Source organism: Danio rerio, chromosome 19, assembly GCF_049306965.1.
Source record: "Danio rerio strain Tuebingen ecotype United States chromosome 19, GRCz12tu, whole genome shotgun sequence".
Lineage (NCBI taxonomy): Eukaryota > Metazoa > Chordata > Actinopteri > Cypriniformes > Danionidae > Danio > Danio rerio.
In genome coordinates, this window is record NC_133194.1 from 41,878,654 (window position 1) to 41,901,362 (window position 22,709).

At 35.9% G+C, this 22,709-nt stretch overlaps 1 protein-coding gene across 50 annotated transcripts in view; it reads right to left on the reverse strand.

Annotated features, from left to right (window-relative positions):
• Positions 1-7,876, reverse strand: part of adgrb2 (adhesion G protein-coupled receptor B2) — a 550,430-nt gene extending 542,554 nt beyond the window's left edge. For all 50 annotated transcript variants that reach the window (XR_012395197.1, XR_012395196.1, XM_073931885.1 and 47 more), the window contains exon 1: positions 7,249-7,876. The gene's annotated coding sequence lies outside the window, so the exon portion shown is untranslated. The remainder of the gene's footprint in view (positions 1-7,248) is intronic.
• Between the last annotated feature and the right edge of the window lie 14,833 nt (positions 7,877-22,709).

Genomic DNA, 22,709 nt, shown 5'->3' on the forward strand with positions numbered 1-22,709 from the left:
AAAATGTTCTGTGGACATGTGTGTACACATTATTATGGAAGCATGGTACCTGTCAATCAATTAGGTGGGCGAGGGAAACTACACTCCTTTGTCACGTTGCGGTGGGCTTCAAAATCACTGGGATTTAGATCCTATTTTGACGTCATTAAATAATTTTTTTTTTTTTTTTTTTAAACTAGTTGGGTTTCTATCACTTTGATATGACTGTGGACACACTTAACCTAAACACAGTTCTGTCCAAATTAACACAGTTCTGTCTGTTAACTCCAAAATCTTACAAATCATCAAGCTTGTTTTTTCTTTTTTTAAGTGTACAACTAGGGCTGTGCAATTAATCGAAATCGAATTGCGATTTGAAAAGTTGCGTTTGGCTAAATCGCAATAGGCTGCGATATGAAATGTATATGTATTATTTAATTTTCCCCACACAGAGCAAATGCGTCTTAATAGCCAAGTCTTACAAGTAGGGTTGGGCCGATAGATGATGCCATCGTCCATCGCAAATGGCCAACAGACAATACAATGCTGAGCTGACATCACCGATCCTCTGCACCGCCCACGTCGCAAACCCACTCGCAAAAAATACACTCAGGCCCCGGTTACACTAATACGTCTTAGTGTTAAATGCCATTTTAGAATGAAAATGATCCACATACACACTGTTTTACCTAGCATTTCTGAACAGCCATCCGTCCGCTGAAAACGTACATCACATGACCATACACACACACAGCCACACACTGTCATGAGCTCCAGAGAGCAGTACATGTCAGACAGTTTATCAAAGATGTACCGATGGATCGCCTACCACTAGTTGTTACACGTGATATTCAGACATCGCACGTCTCCATCCCGGTCCTAAAATAAGTCGCGCACCCTTCTCACCCCCGGATCCCTCCTCACTCTTCAGACACGTCGCACACACTCTATCAAATGGTTTCAAAGTCACAGACACCAAACAAAAACAGGTCATTTGTAAGCATTGTTGCCACAGCACGAGAAAATACAACAACCAGCACCTAAAGACTAACAGGTGGCTATTTGAAGAATGTTTTGCTAAAAAGTCAACTAAAAGTATTGACAGTGATACTCAATCTAGTAGCAAGCAACAGCAAAGTACAATTCCAGAGTTGCTAGCTTGCTAAGTGTTCTGTATTTTTATAATTATTACCTTTTTGTTGTTTTTATGATAGGCTACACCAGGGGTCACCAACCCTGTTCCTGGAGAGCTACCTTCCTGCAGAATTCAGTCCCAGCCCTGATCAAACACACCTGAACCAGTTAATAGTACCTAAAGCAGCACTTGATAATTACAAACAGGTGTGTTTGGTCAGGGTTGCAACTGAAATCTGCAGGAAGGTAGCTCTCCAGGAACAGGGTTGGTGACCCCTGGGCTACACAATTATCCAAATTTGTGTTCAACTTGTTTACAGAAAGGTACAGTCATTTGATTTGTTTACTGTTTGCTCTAGAGAAAAAGGAGTTTCTTTTGAATATTTAAAAACAAATTTGAATAAATGTTTAATTAAGATAATATCTTTTGAGTTCCTTTTTTAACTAAAACTCACTGCATTTTAGCAGTAAGAAGCTATGATACAGATTATTGAGCTGAAGCTTGACTACAAAATGAAATCGCAAATAAAATCAAAATCGCAATATCTGTCCAAAAAAAATGAAACTAAATTAGATATCTGCCCCAAATCTCAACGCCCTAGATTAAGATGATTCTTTAGTATTAAAAAAATAATAATAATAAAAAGAATAATTATATATATAATTATATATATATATATATATATATATATATATAATTATATATAAATATATATATATATATATATATATATATATATATATATATATATATATATATATATATATGTGTGTGTGTGTGTGTGTGTGTGTGTGTGTGTGTGTATGTATGTGTATATATATATATATATATATATATATATATATATATATATATATATATATATATATATATATATATATATATATATATATACACACACACACACACACACGTTTTTTTTTAATACTAAAGAATCATCTTGCAGCAATGTTGGGAAACACAGCAGTACCGTAGACATTACCACACATGTACACATTGTTCATTATCAATTAAAAATGCACTTAATTCAGTCCCTGTTATCCAGTTTCTCAACCATGTTCCTGGAGGCCCACCAACACTGCATGTTTTGAATGTCTCCCTTTTCTGTCACACCTATTACAGGTCTGTCAGTCTTTGCTAATGAGCTGATAATCTGAGTCAGGTGTGTTTGGTTAAGGAGACATGGAACGTGCAGTGCTGGTGGAACATGGTTGAGTAAGACTGCTGTTATCAACCAGCTACAAGTTCAATAGACCATAAGAGGCATCAACAGACATTTACTGATCAACTTAGCATAAACACCTCTCTCACACACATCGTGCTGGAAAGGTATTTCACCCAACAGGCTCTGCAATGAGCCTATTTCTCACTAATTAGCCAAGCCTAACCCTTAAATGTTGTCTGTATACTGATACATCTGAAAGGCTAACTGTGAGTTAGAGCTTGGGATTAATTGTTCACTAACAAAAACGTTGAGTAAAGAAGTTGCTTGCGTATATTCAGGTCAAGCAACTTGAGAAGGCCATTAACCTTGAGGTAAGTGTCCCAATCTTTTACCACAGGCATACAGGGCACCCCTGTGGCGTGGGAGGCCCCTCAAGGCTTTATGAGCCAATTATAGTTAAACTTCTCTATCTAGAACCATTTTTCTCTGCATAGGAGTCGCATCAAGCTGTGTGGATCCATTCGCTTATACTGATTTTATATTGTGCCACAGAGTAAGCAATAATGAATTCACAAACAATCACAACAGCTGCAAAAAAAAAAAAAAAAGATATATACTTGCTGATTATTGAGATATAAAGATACAACATAAACAGCAGGAGCAATATACTAATATGCTTCATTTAGACTTGCTGCAGCTCACCATATATGCATATTCGAAATGAAAGAAAGCCAGACCTTTGAACAGAAAATATTGAGGCACAGAATATGGGATGTGGAATGTTGCATAATGGAGCACACTGAGCAATTTCAGCAATCTCATGACATCATTATAAATCACAATGTGCGACATTGATCTAATCATCTTGAGTAAAATGTACTTATGAACACTGTACAACGGTGTATACCTATAGAGTTATACACTGTAAAACATGTTTAGTTTAATTACAGTTGTTTATGATTCATGGGTTTCTTTCATTTAGGTTTTCAAATTGTATTATAACACCTTGATTTTTGCTTTGAGAACATTTGATGTTGAAATTATTGAAATAATGTTGGGTCGATAGACGATGCCATCGTCCATCGCAGATGGCTGATAGACATCACAATGCTAAGTCTGTATCGCGATCCTCCACCCCACCTCCTTCACAGCAGCAACTTGCTAGTGAAAAATACACACTTAGGCCCTGTTACCATTAATACGTCTTAGTTTTAAAATGGCCTTTTAGAATGAAAACTATCCATGTCCACACTGGCGTTTTATCTAACATTTCTAAAAAGATCTCTCCGTCCACACTATACCGCTGAAAACGCACATCATGTGACCACACACACACACACACACACACACACACACACACACACACACACACACACACAAACAAACGCTGTCATGCGATGCAGCGACTGAGCTCCAGCAGTCAGCCCAGAGAGCAGTGCACAGTTTATCAAGGAAGTACCACTGGATCGCGTCTCACTATAGTTGTTAAACCTGACATTTAATTCAACTTGTATCTATCTAACGACTCTTCGGTCTTTTGAATCGATCAAGTAACGTGTGACAGCATCAGTACACTGCTTCAATCTTTCGCTTTCACGCTTCTACTTGGTAATTTTAGTGAAAACCTCAGATACTGTTGGTTGGTTCCTGTGGGTTGTGCACCTTTTTAAATCAACCAAATTTGTCGACGCCATTATTATGACACAGATCACTCTGCCTTATGTCAGAGTCCTGCGGAAAAAGTGACTGACAGGTGGTAATTTGTGTGTACAGTAACTTATCTTTATTTGTTTATGATGCTGGTCAGGTAGTTGAAACGGTAGGCTACAAATAATTAATTCATTATGAATTAATTAAGCATTCATAATTAATTTACCTGGCCTATGACAATGAGGCCATCATCAATTGCATTGTATTACATTAGACATTGTACTATGCCAAATTGATCAACATCACCCAACCCTAGCTTTAAAGTCTTGTTTGACTTCTTTTGTAATTTGAAAATATAGTTTGGTTCGGACATATAAATTATGATAGAAACCAAAATACATACACCAAAATCACTGAGTTGAAACCTAATTTTGGTAAAACTTCGACAAACTCAACCACTGGGTCAAATTTTTTTAAATCTTACCCAATGTTATTAGTAAGATCAGCCGGGTTTCCTTGTTACCAAATTTGTATTCAGCATATATAATTAATTTATTGCTTAAAAAATCCATTTGATAAACTGCGTAGTTAAATTTTAAACACAGAAATGACCAATGTCTCATGATGTATCTTGACATTACAACTTGACAATGAAAAAAAATTAAAAACATTTCAACATCAAATGTTCTCAATGCAAAGATTAAGGTGTTATAATACAATTTTAAAAACAAATGAAAGAAACCCATGAATAAATAACTACTGTTAATTCAACTAATTATTTTCACAGTGTAACACTATTGACCTTATTCTAAAATGCGGAAGTGCGCCTGTTTTCGCGATTGTCTTAGAACTTCCGATTCAGTCGCCTATGGGAGAAATGACTAGAAATAATAAACTGCAGAAAACGGTCAAACTACTTGCTTTACAAACAAATGTTTGCATGACTATACAGACCAAGTAGAATAATATAATAAGAAAATATCAAATTGCAACATCAAGCAGCGTAATGAGCAGTTTTTAACGTCAAAAAATGAATGGAAGTGAATGAGACCGGAAGTCTCAAGCTAAAAAGATTCAAATGGCAGCGCCCACTCGTCGACGGAGAATAGGGTGAATAGGTTTACACCATTGAACAGTCTTCATACATTGTAATCAAGATGATTAGATGATTATTAATTTCACAAATTGTGATTTGCAATGATTTCATGAGATCGCTGAAATTGCTCAGTGTGCACTGTAGAAGGCTCGATTATGCAACATTTTGCATCCGATATTCTGTAAATTGAAAACACCAAAGATATGCAACTGTTCACTAACGTATATTTGTACAGATAAGGCCATAATGCAAATTAATATTGTATTTAAACATCATCAGCATGTACTTACAATGGGCAAATACTAAAATATAAATTGCACTTTACAACCATAAAATATGCAAAAGGAAAACTCCACCTTTTTTGAAAATAGTCACATTTTACAACTCCGCTGAGTTAAATAGTTGAGTTTTAAACATTTGTATCCATTTGGCCGATCACTGGGTCTGGCAGAAGTAATTTTAAGTTAGCTTAGCATAGATTAATGGGATCTTAAAATTTTGCATCTGTACCATCGCTGAAGCAGGCACAGTGATATTCTGATTTACATTAGATTTGATTTCCATATTTCGATTCAGAACTATTTTCAGATGCTGCGTAATGTCATTGCACCTGCTGCAGCCATGGTATGGCAGCAAAACTCCTTGATTATTTAACCAGAATGAGAATATATTGGTATTCGCCATATCTGTCTAGAAAATAGCAACTTTTAATTTTCGTCAGTCTTAGTCCAAGTTGTAAATACAGAAGAGTCAAGGTTTAATAGGAAAATTATTGAAATTTAATTTTAATAGAGATGTCATTAATCTGATTCAATGATCTAGGCTAAGCTAAGCTAAGCCAAAATACTCCTACCAGAGAGATTAAGCAATGCCAAACCGTATAACCATAGGGGAGTTGTAAAGTGATTTTCAACAAAATAAATTAAAAAAATGAGCTCTTCTTTAAACAAGCAAGACCACTGAGGTAACCAATCCACAAGAACACTCCGAGAGACTCTATATGTTATAGTAAATATCTAACAATATCAGAAAAAATAAAATATTTAAAAATGGAAACTATCGTATATGCAAAAGGAAGAAAATGAGATGTACATTCCTGTAGGACCACTATTTAGAACCAAAGACATCATTACTTCTATTACATGGGAAAAAATGGGTGGTGTTTTGTATGACCGTTAACAAGGGTTTTTATTCGTAACTTTTAACTCTTAAAGCAATAACACAAGGCATTATTTCAGTCTTAATATGTCAAAGGAGTGCAAGTTATTCTCTATATTAAAGGGTTAACGCACGTGCCCTCCGTGTGCGCTTCATTCCGTACAGTGACACTCATCAAAGACTAACCGGACGCAGCTACTCCTGTAGTAAAATCCGCTTTAACTGATATTATCTCAAAGAGAAATATAAATGCATCTCATACTCTCGGAGTATTAGCGCAGAATATATTATCCTTATAGTGGCTGCAGTGGAAACTGCGCTGCTGCGAAGACGCGTTCAACAGATGGGCGACTGCTCTTCTTCACGGCTGCAGACCTGCACGGACAAATCTAGCTTTGATTAATTAGCATAATGCCTGGCCGGGAATGTTAATTGACAGACAGCTGCATTGGCTTATCGACTAAACGATCATCAGTTTGTTGGTTATTGACGGAAACCCCAATGCTATTTTAAGTTGCGGCGTAAAAGGCAACTACAGCGGGCGCCAAATCACAGTTGTATCACCTTCAAATAACATTACAGTTGCGCGGTGGATGTAGAGACGGGCTTGAAACGTCGACATGATCATAATGTAAGCAAATGTCTGTCAGAAAATCAGTTGTGAAGGAAAAGATGCTTTCAAAATCACGTTTTTCTCTCATGGTTTCTCGCATTTCAACAAGACTTCTGATTGACCAGTGTAACTCACTGTGGCTTACAGATATAAAATATAGTTAATGGTCGAAGATTGAATGGTAAAGGCAAGAAAAACGCATTCTGGGTTGAGGTTTTGTTCTGGATGATGCTGAATACACACTGCACAAGACTCTGAAGAGAAAACGAGTTAGTTTAAATGACACACAGCATCGCATATTTCAACTTAGAGGATCATGAAGCAGTGGATTCATAAAGTGGTCGGTTTATCTCCGACTGTAGCGCCTGTCTTTAAAACATTCAAACGCACCGACTGCGAGGCAACGCGTTGTATTTTGTGGATGCGTTTAAATATATAAATGGAAAACATACCTTGTCTCTGTCAGCAGTAGTTATTGTATATTCCCCGATTTGTTCCGTAGATGCAAATGCAGTTTGCCATCCATGACACGACTCAGTTTGAGAGACTGAATGAATATCTTTCACCACAATCTACCCTCGCAAAAAAAACGAACCCAAGCTATTTTCGGAGGATGAGAGAATAAAAACCAAAAGGGTAGATTACTAAAGAAGACTGGAATAAAAAAGGGGTAATAAACCTAATCAAACATAACAGCAAAAAAGAAGAAAGAAATTAGGGAAATAAAAAAATGAATAAAAAAAGAAATGCGGTAGAAAACGAATTGACTTTAGTTCACAAACTGAGGGCTCCGGTAATTCCACGCTGCGTCTCTGTATTCCAAGCGAACTGAGTGCGCTCTGCAACGGGGAACGCCGATCTATCCGTTTATTCCCAATCTGCTGCGGTTTTACTTCCAGGACTTTAACTTGCAGTAGCATCACTTACAGCCGAGCGTCCGTGTGAATATACATTTGCATGACTCCTTTTCGGCTTCGACAGAACCCTCTCCATGCACTGGCATCCGTGGTACCGGGAAAAGAAGCGCCGCACTCAGTCAGGCGTCTGGATGCCCGCATTCACTGTAGCAGCGAGGAGGATGGAAGCGCGTGCACGCTGTTCTTTCTCAAGGGACTAGGACGCGCGCGCTGCTTACCTACGTCAGCCGGCGCGTGCTCCAAATAGAACGCTGGGTAAGTTCGTTCCGAATTCTTCCCAATTGGCGATTCGATTTTGCAGTTTTCATTAGGACATCATGCTAAACCGAATTCGGTTTTTCTTATTTAAACCCACAACCATTGTGATAAATCTAAATATGACGTGAGAAGGCGACTCCAAAATGAACATCAACAAACATATGTTGAGGTAAATTCCATGCACCTCGGTTTTTTCACGGTCTGTTTCGTTTGTGCAATCGTTTCTGAAGGTATGCATGGAGTGCTTGACAAACTGTGGTAGGCTATCAAAGAGACACCAACCATATGATTAAATGTGTTGAAGCATTAAAAATATTGAAGCAGCACTTTGCAAGTTACAAAACTCAGCACTCTGGCATGGAATGATACAGCCTTTTATGTCCATGAAGTAAGTTCCGTTGCTGCATCTGTCAGCATAAATTGGTCTGTAATAACCAGTATTTCTTTAGCAAAAACCAGACTCTTTCATTCCAAACTGAATATTTTATGAGCTTAGTGGGATCAGAATTTGAATTCAGAGTTAGGCCACTGTTTATGTGCCTGATTTAACTGACTGGATATGGGACCTATTGTAGAAAAAGGGAGAAATTGAAAATGAAAAGGACATGAAGAGTATTATTTAAAAAAAATACCTGTGCATATTAAAAAAAAGAGTCAGATCACATTGATGGCACACAGATGCACCCAACTGCCCAGCTTGCTTTAACATTATTCTCTTGAAGTCATAAAAAATTTACCTTGTGGGGTTTTGACTGCCTTAAAAATATGTTTTGGCATTATGTGAGCTAAATAAGCTGAGTGTGTCTTGCCAATGCATCCACCAGAGCCCTTTATTTTAATAACCTACATTAATAAAAATGAAATAAAATAAGTATATTTATTAATATGAACACTTTAGGTACAAATGTGTACCTGTTGCAAAGATACCACCCCAGTGACAGCTTTATTTTTTAAGAGTGAATGGCTTTTTTATGGGAACACATCTTATTATATACACACAGCCAGCTAATCTCTTGTCTTTAAAATTAGTTTTGGATTCATTTTAAGAGTATGAATATTAACAAAAAGTTTTATTACGAGAAGTAACAAACTGGTTTTGCAACCAATACAGTTTAGTTTAGAGCACATCTCATTCATTTATATCTGCAAAGTACAGTAATTTGAAAGCAGTTTCCTTTTTTACAGTAATTTTATAGTACTTATAATTTTATTTAAGTACTTTAATATAGTATCTGTATTATTGTGCCCAAGTTAGCTGCTGTTCAACCTGCCTTAAACCACAGTCTCATCCAAATGTTTCTCCCAGCCATAAATTTCTATATAAAACATAATGTGTACACACACTTTAGTTGGTAACACTTTATTTTATAATATTTTTTATTAAGTCTCATTTGAGTATTAGCAGAAAAAGTTCAAAACTTAGCAGTACTTCAAAATAAAGTTACACCAGAATGTTTATAGACCTGTTAAACACAGGTTTCCTTTGCTGTTATGTTGTTTGAGTTTTGAAGACATTCAATAACAAGTCCCTATAGCTTAAATGAAACTAAATAATCTTATTATTGTGAGATATCAGGGTCTGGTGATCTTAAATGGCCAACTTGGCTCACACTCTTTGTCACTGAATATGTTCAATTTAAAAAAAATGTAACTAATGTACTTAATGCAGAACCACCTTATCAAAAAAAAAAAAAAAAAAAAAAACTTTAATGTAAAAAAAGTATTAAAGTCTTTTTAGAATTAGGTTGTAAATTTGTAAATTGATTAGTTCTTTTCCCCAAGCTGGTTATTGTGCATCGTCAATTCTCTTTTCCTTTTATATTCCTCCACTGAACAAAAATAATGTACACAAATATAAAATAAGTAAATAAATCAACATATATTACATAAATAAATAAAACCAATGACCTCTAATAGCAGCTTTGATACATGTAGTTTCATTAAAATTTGCTTCACGTGATTGTCTTCAGAAACATGTTTTGTTGTGCTGGTTGAAAGTCTATTCACCTTCCAATAGTAATGATTAAAGTAAATGATCTAAATGTATGTATTTTTATATTCTGGGTAAGGCATACAGTAAGAATAAAAATGTTCATCCAATTAAATATTTTCAGACAAACAATTCCCATAATTCTGATACGTATCCCAAACTGTCTGTCAACAAATGTAGATTTGTACATCTGCGCAGTCGTTTACGCAGATTCGCCAATTGTAAAATCAAATGTTTAATCACGTTTTTAAAAGCCTGAACAAATATTGCAGTTATTTTTGCATGGTGGAGGAAGGATGACACTAGGGCTGAAGTATTTCTGTTAGACAGGTAATGTTATGTTTTAAAAATATTTTAGTCACACAAAGCTTATGTAGATTGGGTTGTTTTATAAATGGGTTATATTCATGGAAGTGGGGTTAATCCAATGAAATCTTCCGGTGATAGATTGATGGGACTATTTTCAGTTTCATAAGGGACCTTTTACAGCATCAATAATGTAGATTTTTATTTCTTTTAACAACAAAACATCCAGCCTGATCTCACGTAGAAACGTAAGTACTTTATGTTTTGTCAGTTTAGTGGCTAATTCAAATGACTTCAGTCGATTTTAACAAGAAGGCGTGGCACCCAACCCCACCCCTAAACCCAACCATCATTGGGTGATGAGCTAATGGTACTAAATTGTACAAATTAGATCATACAAATTCATACGAATTAGCGACTAAATCAAAAAGGTTACGATGTGCCGTGAGATTACGTTGAAACATCAGTTTATAGCGCTATTCTGCCTAGCCTGCTTTACTGAGGTGAAGTTGGTTTTATATTCACATTGATACATTTTTGAACAATGACAACCTGTGACGCTCCCTATACTGTTTACTATGCTACTCTGAATATTCGCTCTGAAATAACATGCAAGTATGGCTTAGCTTATGTAACTTAAATAAAACAAAACATGTTAAAGGCACCATCAAAATAAAGTTACGCCAGAATGTTTTCAGATTTGTAAAACACAGGTTTCCTTTGATGTTATGTTGTTTGAGCAGTAAGTGTAATTCTTGCATGCCGCCAGCCAACCACTAAGCATAAAGTTTTAGGACATGCTTTAGGACAAAGCATGTGAGAGAGTGACCATCGATCCTTGCATGCTTGAAATATTGAACATTATGGCAAGTTTTGCTTGGTACACAACTGAAAACGTGCTGATATAATACAGTTCTTCATTCGGATTTGTAATATTATTCATTCATTTTCTTTTCGGCTTAGTCCTTTTTTAATCTGGGGTCACCACAGCGAAATGAACTACCTGCATTTTGGCAGATGACCTACTGCACCTTTAACTCAAATAGTGTCTTATTTTTTAAGGCTGTTCAAACATCCTATTATGTTTGTTATTTTTAAGGCTATGGAGAAAGTAATATTTTAGCTGGGCAATTAGCTGCATGTGTGCACCAACATCAACATAACGAGACAACACCAAAGTAAAAGTAAAGTAAAGTCTTTAAATGTGGAAAGAGCAAACAAATTCTAGTTCTCTAGTGTAAAGTACTTGCAAAAAAAGTGCATTATTAACTCTTAAACTTGTAAAAAAAAAAAAAAAAAAACCTCTCCTATTTCATTGCAATTTCTCTCTTTTTTTTCTAAAGTTTATCTGTCTCTTACCCCACACTGTGCCTGGTATTACTTTTAATTTGATTAGGCAAATAAAGAGTAACTGGTGATTTTAGCCAAAGCAGATGTTAAATGTTTACTGGATTCAGTTTAACAAGCACATGATTCTTTTGCTTCCAAACGCTACCACCAATATAAAGCTTAAGTCAAGCCTGAAGTGTAACTAAGAACCAGTTCCAATCACCTTTAAATAGATATTTACGCTTTACTTTTCTTGATATTTCTTTGCATTTATTCTTAGTGTATATTACACAAATCTCACACATCGCAGCCAGCGACCATTTCCATATATTTTCATAAGCTTTCCATGCTTTATAAGACTCAATTATCTTTATTTTCTGATTCTCAGTCGGCTGCTTCAAGGAGCCTGTGGCTGGTGAATGTAAACACTCTGCATGAGAGGTTTGAAGAGTCAGGGAATTATTATATAAGCTCTGGATCTGTCATCACCTGATTTAGATCAAGGTCTTACAAGTTCAGAGCATTAACTTCGGAGACCCTAAAATAAAAATAACAGAAGTGGATCAAATGGAAGGGGGCCAATACTTTTGCACATTAGCGGTCCTTATCAAATCAGAGAACTGTGTCGAGTTTAAATTTATTTGCTGGGGGTTATGTAAGCTTCTTTGCACTAAGAGCATTAATGGAACATGTTATTTTATCAAGATTGCCCAAATATAACTTAACAGATATGTTTCTATAAGCTGGTATATATGCAAGCTACTACAGGTCTAAAGAAATTACAGTTTTTACTTTGATTAAATTGCAAGTGGAACTTGAAATCTTTCAGAGGTGAAATGTATCCACTAATGAGATAGCTGGCACTGTTCTTTTGAACAAGACAGGAATTAAAGGACTAAAAGCTTGTAAACACTTTCATTCATTCATTTTCTGTTTGGCTTAGTCCCTTTATTAATCTGGGGTCATCACAGCGAAATAAACCACCCTTGTAAACACATTACTGTATATCTGAAATGTTAAACCAGTCTCTCTCCTCTGACCTCTGCATCAACAAAGCATTTGCGCCCACAGAACTGCCACTCACTGGACGTTTTCTTTATTTCGGACAATTCTCTAAACCCTAGAGATCAGCCCGTCTGGCACCAACAACCATGCCACATTCAAAGTCACTTAACTCGCCTTTCTTCTCCATTCTCAAGCTCGATTTAAACTGGAGAAGATAGTCTTGACTATGTCTACATGCCTTGAGTTGCTGCCATGTGCCTGGCTGATTAGAAATTTGCGTTAATCAGCAGTTGGACAGGTGTACCTAATAAAGTGGCCAGTGAGTGTACTTTTGTTTCAATGTTTTGAAAAGAAATCTCCTATGCTCAAAATCAAACATGGGGAAAAAAAACAGTAATATTGTGAAATACTTGTACAATTTGTCATTGTTAAAGTATGTGTAGTATTGGGAGAACACGTTGTTGTATTTGCTTGAACTAACAATAATTATGAAATATATTTACATAAGTAATATTAAAATGTACTTGAATGGTTGTAATGTTTGGACACGGATGAAGAAAAGTGGCTTCACATTTTAAGATTAGACTAAAATTGCTTTAAATATGGTTGGTAAAACACCGATTTAACCTAACTATATACAAATACATTCCATGGCGAAACCAAATTATTTTAAATTCCCATTATATTCCTGTTTATTCCCATAAAAAAAGTTTCCACCTTTGACAATTTACAGTAGTGATGGGAAATTTGGATCATTTTTTCTGACTCAACTCTTTGAGTATCGTTCATCGAGATCATTGATGTAATTTCGTTCAATTGGTCAATTTGCCAAAATATTATTAAAATGTTACGAATTGCTTCCAAACACATCTACAACTAGCCCAAAAGGTTGATCACACGACAAATAAGTCATGAATAGAATACTATAAGAAGAAAATAATCATTTTAATATTAATAAAAATGTTTTGTCTCTTTGCTCAGCTCACCTCTTCATGTCTTCAAATGCCAGTGGTTCGTTCACTTTACAATCTTAACCAATGTACACAGTCTGAGCCGATAGGAGCCATGATAATTAGTTCACCTTTCTCTGGTTCTTGAGTTGTTCATTCATCAGGTGACAGAATGACTCAAACCCGAGGACTCGAGAGTTGAACGGATCAAGTCTTTTTCCGGCTCTAAACACATATGATTGGCCCGTCATGAACGAACGACTTAGACCCAATAGAGGACTCGAGAGTTGAACGGATCAAGTCTTTTTCCGGCTCTAAACGCATATAATTGGCCCGTCATGATTGAACGACTCAGACCCAATAAAGGTCTCGAGAGTTGAACGGATCAAGTCTTTTTTCGGCTCTAAATGCATATGATTGGCCCGCGGTGAACGATCTACTCAGACCCGATAGAGGACTCGAGAGGGAAACGGATCAATTCTTTTTCCGGCTCTAAACGCAAACGATTGGCCCGTCATGAACGAACGACTCAGACCCGATAGAGGACTCGAGAGTTGAACGGATCAAGTCTTTTTCCAGCTCTAAACGAATATGATTGGCCCGCGGTTAACAAACGACTCAGACCCGATAGAGGACTCGAGAGTTGAACAGATCAATTCTTTTTCCGGCTCTAAACGCATATGATTGGCCCGCGGTGAACGAACTACTCAGACCTGATAGAAGACTCGAGAGGGGAACAGATTAATTCTTTTTTTCCGGCTCTAAACGCAAATGAATTGCTTCTGCCTTTCCGCGATGAACGACTCAAAAGACTTAATGAACCATACCACCTGAACAAATGTGCGCACGCACGAATGAACGAATCACTCCCTAAGAGGACTCGTAGTTCCCGAGTCATTTTGAAGATTCGTTCAAAATTGAACGAATCGTTCAAGAACGACCCATCACTTATTTCCAGAATTCTGCAAGCCTACTAAAACACAGAGGTGTACATATTTTTACAGTTGTAACCTCTGAGCTCAGCTTTTAAACTTTCTGCATAAAAATCCAAATGAACGCAAGATCATGTCTACTAGTACTTTAATTAAGGAAGACACTGGCACTTAAATCACAGTATGTTCTTAATTTTAACTAGCATCCACTGCACGGGCACATTTCTGATTCTTTTGAAAAGAGCCACACAGTCTACGCCAGCATTATTGTCCCTTATGTGCTTCTAAAATGTAAAATGACTTATTGTTTGTGTTTCTCTTGTCGCAGTACTCTGTTCGAGATCTGTAGCATCTGACAATTTGATGTTACTATGTAAATCACTTAAGAGGCTTCTTGTTTGGAGTTCACAATAAGCACAGTTGATGTGAGCAGCCGAACCTTCTGGTGCATGAAAAGTGAGATTTCTCCCTGGCCTTGACTATTCTGTTTGCTTCTGTTTTGTGCCAGAGAGAAGAACAGAGGACTGTGAATAACAAAGCACCGATTAATGGACTGATGGAACGGGACATAAATACAGTTGTTTCTTTAATTGACACTGGTAATTCTCCTTTGCTTGGTGTAATTTGACATGTCTGCCGTGTGAATTTTACTAAATGCTTTACTAATTTGTATTTTTTTTTTTTTTTGTAATTAACCGCTATACAGTGGTTGGCATGCTTACAAATAAGGGTGCATGATATATATTGGGTCCATATTGGTGGAGCTGATGTGTTTTGTGTGGAAACCCATTTTGACAATGTGAGTAAAAAGCTACTTGTCAATTCATTTCTCACATATGCATGCAGTTCATATTTCACATTTCAATATTTTTTGCAAGAATTGCAAGACGTAAATTGACAATTATTAGTTTATACGTGGAAATTCCAAAATGCTTGCAATCTTACATTAATTCCGATGGTCATATTTAATTTGGTTTTATTACAGTTATAAATTTACCAGAAACATTTAATTGTGCATATTTGTTTTTCAAGTTTACATTTTAATAACCTTTGTGGCTATATTATCTCACTGAAAAAAATATAGTCACTTTTACTCAACTCTATGTAAAGAAACTATAAAATCACTTTAATTATACTGCATAGAAATAAATAAATTATAATCATTTTTGCTTTGGAAAATGTGTGTATATATATATATATATATATATATATATATATATATATATATATATATATATATATATATATATATATATATATATATATATGATGATGATGATAATAGTAATAGAAATAATAAATAATAATAAATGTTAAGCATTTGATCCAATCTGCAATGGGCGGATGGTTTTGAGATGGGTTGACCCAATCCGACCTAATCAGAGGTTAGCTAATTGTCAGAGACAGACCATAAAAAACAAAAATGCGGTGCCAAATAGCGTAGGGAAAGCAAAAACAAATAAAAAATGGGGGCAACTCGGTGGTGCAGTGGGTAGCGATGTCAACTCGCAGCAAGAAGGTCGCTGGTTTGAGCCTCGGCTGGGTCAGTTGGTGTTTCGGTGTGGAATTTGCATGTTCTCCATGTGTTGGCGTGGGTTTTTTCCGCATGCTCCGGTTACCCCCACAAGTCCAAAGACATGCGCTATAAGGGAATTGGGTAAGCTAAAATTGTGTGAATGAGTGTATATGGGTGTTTCCCAAAACATATGCTAGATAAGTTGGTGATTCATTTTGCTGTGGTGACCCCAAATTAATAAAGGGACTAAGCCGAAAAGAAAATGAATGTATGTATAAATTTGTTATAAATGGGTCATTTTGTTCCACTCGCATACATAAGTTGTTTAAATATCTAATAAATATGGTACTGCTTATATTATTTCACCATTTGCACACCAATATAAGTAGTGAATGTGCGTGTCCATGGGTGGTGCTGTCAGTGTGGTAATGTGGGCTGGTGTGGCTACAGTGCCAGGGCTGAATTTTTGAGTATCAGGGGCTGAGTATTTCTCCTCTAAGGGCTTATTATGCGGTCTTTATCGCCATCTTGTGGCGAAACATCAACCGTCTTTTCTTTGCTCAGTATGAATACGACACACTCTCAGAAATGATAAATATTTCAAATCTATCCTTCTAAATAAACTGCATAGTTGCAATCTAAACAGCGATATTCTCACCTAAAAAGCCTCAAAAGTAATTGCAGAATATCGCACAGCTATCAGCCAGTCAGATTCAAGAACCAGACAGAACTGTTGTGTATGTATGTATGCATATATATATATATATATATATATATATATATATATATATATATATATATATATATATATATATATATATATATATATATATATATATACATACATACACCCACACACACAACTATTTAAATATTATAAGTATATACTGTATATGGTTATATATTTGGTTTTGGTGAAAAATTTTGGGATTGTATGTTATTAATTGGGCACATAAATAAACTTTTTTTTTTTTAGTTTTCGGAATTTAGTATTTAAAAAGTTTTACAATATTATTTTATTAATATTAATATTATTAAGTTCATATTCACACATATAATCACATACATGCAGTATCAGTGAAAATAGCTGTCTTTTTAAGTCTTTAATTCATATTTATAAAGTAATTCTCTTTAAACACTGCTCCCCCAATCTCCCCTCGCACACTCGCAGACGCACACATCTGTGACACACTTTAATAAATGCTGACGTGATAAACCAAGCTTTTAAAACAGTGCAGCAAGTTGAAATCGCATGCTTTTCATCTCACATCTGTTCACATTTTTTACTTACTATTTTATCTGTGCGTTTCTTCTCATTTCACATGTCTCTCCCCGAGCATTGCTTCCTGACTTATAATTTGGTGCTCTTTCTTTTTTAATTTAGAAATGTCAGATTTTGGTCCAGGTGGTGGGTTGTGACTAAATGTGGAAATGAAAAATGGCCTCCTAGTGGAAAAATCAAAAGCCATTACAAAAATGCCACTTATTCACGACTTGGTCTCCCCTCGCTGTGTTGCGCAGCGTTTTTTTTTTTTTTTCTCTCTGTTTATTTCCCTCATTCATGCATACAAATACAATCCATCCGAATTCTTTGTTGGAGCAGCAGCCCATGGGTTATCGAGAGTACAACACTGATTACAAACGACAATTATGATGATTTTCCCTTGCAGCATGATTTCATTCACTGAAGGGAGGTGAAGTCATCTTAATGGCTACCTGAGTAAATAAAGTCGCCCTCAACATTCTGACCCCTTCCGCAAGAGCTATAAATCACCACTGCAATGCACTGGTGAGCAAACACAAAGACAGATGGGAAGAAACTGAGGGCATTTTCAACTTTATGCATATTTATGTTTGTGCAAATCGTCAGTGTTGCACTCACGCCACGCACAGTAAACGACGTGCAAGGCCTTTTCCACATAGGAGGCGCGATTACCCTTGTGTCAAGCTGTTTGTAATTACCAGCTTCATTTGAGAACATGGGGAGGACTGATTGCCTAAATCCTGGTGACAAAGTACATCAAAAGAAAGGTTATAATGACTGTAAACACTTTGCCTGGGGTTTTGAATTATATACTGTGACTTTTGCATCTGAATTGCAACAGAAAACATGGCCGTTTGCAACACCGGAAATGCACGTTAGAGTTAATGCTAATGTTATGACAAAAAGTTTACACGTGTTTACAACGGCATGAACACCTAAAATGGATTTAAAATGAGACTAGAGGACCAAACTCTTATGTGTGCTGTGTGTCATGTTTCTTTACAAAGGGAAATTGCTTGATATGCATAATAAACTATTGTTTGTAGTTTTTGGAGATCATTTTGACAGCACTGCTACTGTAGATATGTGCTATTTTAATATGATAATTAAAAATGGTTTATAGTATATATAGCTTATATACACTACCTGACAAAAGTATTGTCCTTCTTTATCTTACCCCAGACATGCTCAATAATGTTCATGTCTGGTGACTGGGATGGCCAATCCTGGAGCACCTTGACCTTCTTTGCTGTCAGGAACTTTGATGTGGAGACTGAAGTATGAGGAGTTGTTGATGTTGCCATTCACTGCAGATCTCTTGCACACCCCCATACTGAATGTAACCCCAAACCATGTTTTTTTTTTTCTTCACCAAACTTGACTGATTTCTGTGAAAATCTTTGGTCCATATGAGTTTTTGTTTGTGATGATCGGGATGCAGTTCAACAGATAATTCCTCAGAAAAAATAAATAAATAAATAATGCCAAACGATTTACTAGAAGTTATTATTTGTTGCTCTTACAGCTGGGAATGATGACACGACTTTTGTCAGGTAGTGTACATACCCTGTAAAATATTGATGCCTTATTTATTTATTTATTTTGTTTAGTTAAATCAAATTAACTTTTCTAGTCATCTCAACTTACATTAATCAAACAGTTTTTGCATAACAAATAGCAAACTACATAACAAATGTAGTTGACATCTGATTAACTTGAGATTAACCAACAAATTTATTAGTAAAGTAACTTAAGAACATTTGTAGTCATGACTTTTTGTTCAAATTTTTGAAAGTGTATAGAGTAGACACGTAACACATATAATGTCACCATTTTCAACAAATCATAGTGATGGTTTAAATAAAGCTTTTCAAAGCTTCAAAACAATTAAATTAATTCCATTGACAATCTGCTGGTCAAAACTTTGTAAATGGAACAAAAACTAGGCATTTAAATAGATTTTCTTTGTTTAGCATATTGCAACTTTAGAATTCAAGATATAACTTACTGTAAAAAAGCACTTAGATTACCATTTATATAATATCATTAAATAATAAGTGTGTCTAAATCTGCATTTGTTCCATGATGGGCTCTGCTAAATAAGAGACTATTATTATAATATTTATTTACATTTTACAAATGCCTGACTAACATATCTACTAGTAACAATGATCCAAGGTCAAGTACAAACAATGAAACATGTTCATTGATTCAAATCTGAGTGATTTGATCCACTACCAACGAAGAACCATTACATTATTTAAATATTTTGTACCATTTATGACATAGCAAAGCCTCTTTTACTGAAATCACATGGCCTTGACAATTTGATACGAGCTGCTAACAACTACTTTGAAACAAAAGATCTATCAAAATGTCACGGCTTCATAAAGCAGTGCTTTAAAAGCAACCATAACTACAAAATTCACATTTTTTGGTGTCGCAAATGGTGTCGCTATTTGAAAGTTGCACTTTAAAAAGCTGAAACCAAAAGTTGAATCTTTGAATGAATGAATCATATGAGCCCCATTGGACAAAGAAACAATTATGTTGGTCAAGCTTGTTTTTCTTTTAAAGCAATGCATCATGGAATTTAATACCACAATGCCTTATAGAGAATGTGTATCTTTTAAATCATTTACACTACCCTACAAAAGTCTTGTCGTCGATCCCAGTAGTAAGAGTAGCAAATAATAACTTGACTTCTTTTTGATAATTTGGAAAAGTGGCAGAAGGTAGATTTTTCTGATGAATCATCTGTTGAACTGCATCCCAATCATAACAAATACTGCAGAAGACCTAATGAAACCCGCATGGACCCAAGATTCTCACAAAAATCAGTCAAGTTTGGCGACGAAAAAATTGTGGTTAGGGGTTACATTCAGTTTAAAGGCATGCAAGAAATCTACAGAGTTAACAGCAACCTGAACAGCCTGGGGTCTCAAGACATTTGTGCTGCCCATTACATTACAAACCACAGGACAGGGCAAATTCTTTAGCAGGATAGCGCTCATACTTCAGTCTCCACATCAAAGTTCCTGAAAGCAAAGAAGGTCAAGGTGCTGCAGGATTGGCCAGCCCGGTTACCTGAAATGAACATTACTGAGCATGTCTGGGGTAAGATGAAGGAGGAGGATGCATTGAAGATGAATCCAAAGTATCTTGATGAACTTTTGTCAGGTAGTGTATGTATAATTTTAAGAAATGGCTTCTTAATAATCAATATTGTAAGGACTTTTCGATATTGTTGTGGTTGTTTTTTGTCGTTTATTTGATAATTGTTTTTAGTTTGAATATGTATTTTTATTAGTATAGGCCTTTAACATCGAACAAAGTGACCGCCAAAAAGAACTTATCTTTGAGCTAATTTGGGTACATTTACGCTCTTGGGAAATATACATTGTCCTTTGTAGTACAAAATAAATAAAATAAAATAAATAAGGTGTCACTGAAGATCTCGGAAAAGGGGACAGGTCCCATCAGAAGAGAAGTCTTTTATATGTCTGAAAAGAAAATGTGGAAACACCAGATAAACACATCTTTGCGCTGGTGCTGCCCAGCTTTATTTTTTCTCCATCACCAGACCAGCAAGACAAACTTCAGACTAAGCAGACCTTGGAGCAAACGCTGTCTCTCTGGACACACCTGCTCCAGATCCAAGAAGATTGAGACGAGGAAGTGAGAAAACCTGTACAGGCCGTCAAACGTAGCTGTCACATCCAATAAAAGCTCCAGCTTCCATGCCTAGCTACTCTACAGAGAGAAAAGAAAGGGGGAAAAAAGGTGTCTTTCACCAACCTTCATCTGTATTCAGCCTCACATCACGTCCCTGTTAAATGTCAGATTAGAGGGTGGAACAATACAGGTTCAGGCCGTCAGACACTTTTTAATTGCTATCAAAATGAAAGTTGGCTTTAGTTATTTGTGAAACAGGATCATGCTCACACAATTTCAATGAAAAGGTTCAGAAAACAACTTCCAAAATACTGTGTCCTAACAAGCCATCAGTCAATAAAGCACTAATTCTCCACTTGGATTGCAAACATAGGTAAAACACATATGAAATATTTGTTCTTTTAATATTCCCAAGTAAAGAAATTGCTTTTTCATATGTTTCTAAAGAATTTGTTTGCGATGGATTTGAATTTGATTGCACCCGAAGCACATTGTGCAGTTTTTCTGTAAGAGATTTTAATTTAAATCAGATTTATTTGTTCTGGAAGTTTTCATTTCTGTGGTCTGGCAGTCCAGTTGGTCCAAAATAGACCCATGATCCCCAAAGTATGAAAGTGACATCTATAATTAAAACAATAGCTACTACCCAATACAAAAGTGTTCTAAGAATGCAACATTACTTATGTAACCCACTAGTACTACTGCACCCAACCCGATCTGAGCTGGGAACGAACCGGCGATACTGTGCAAGGGAGTTGGTTGCTCTATATAGTAACTATATAGTATATGGTAACTATAAACAACTTTTCAGTAGGTTATGAATAAAATATGGTAATTCTTATGGTTTAATAAAAATAAATAGATTTTTGGAAATCACCAGGCGATCCCCCTACATTGTCCCGTGACTCCTCGGGGGTCCCGACCCCCACTTTGAGAACAACTGCTATAATACATACTAAGCATATATTTATACTAAGGGAAAATGTACTTTTCTAATAGTTGAGAGGTAAAATCACCATTTAATCACTTTAAAGTTGTTCCAAATCTTTGAGTTTGGGTTAGGGTTTTTTGTTGAACACAAAATATGAGATTTTGAAAAAAGAAATAGAAAACCTATAACCACTGACTTCCATTGGATCTTCTCAATCTTCCGTTGATGCCTTTCCAAGACATTCGGACACAACTGTCGGACTATGGCCCCTTGTGGAAGTGCAAAAAAGTAGTAGCTTTTATTTTCTGTGCATTTACCATGGTTGAAAGAATGAATGAATGAATACTAGAAACGATCTAAACATTTTGGAGGGAATGTGGAGACAACATAAATAAACAATATTTTTTATTACTCATTTATGAATAGAAATGTTTTTCTTTTTTGTTTTTTTTCTGATAAAAATAAAATAAAATAAAAAACTCCTATTTCTCATCTCAAGCACGTGGACCTGCTTGGACAAGCATGGAAAACATCGCATCTGGTTGGCCGGTCACATACGATCTAGTCACAGGTGTTCAAACATTTCAACATATCTGCAGCTCAAATTGGATCCTAATTTTCCACATACGGAGATGATCGGACTCCACGTAGCTCCCAGACTACTCTCCATTTGAAATGAATGACTTCTGGTCTGTCGCTTGTCCTGTGCAGTGAAAAGGCGGCTTAAGGCGTTTATTTTCAATGATCCTAGGCTGAAATAAAAAGATTAAACTTTTAAGGCTCGTCTAAGCAGTTTCTGCAACAGCCCAAAGAATGGATTGACTTGCAGACTAACTTAAA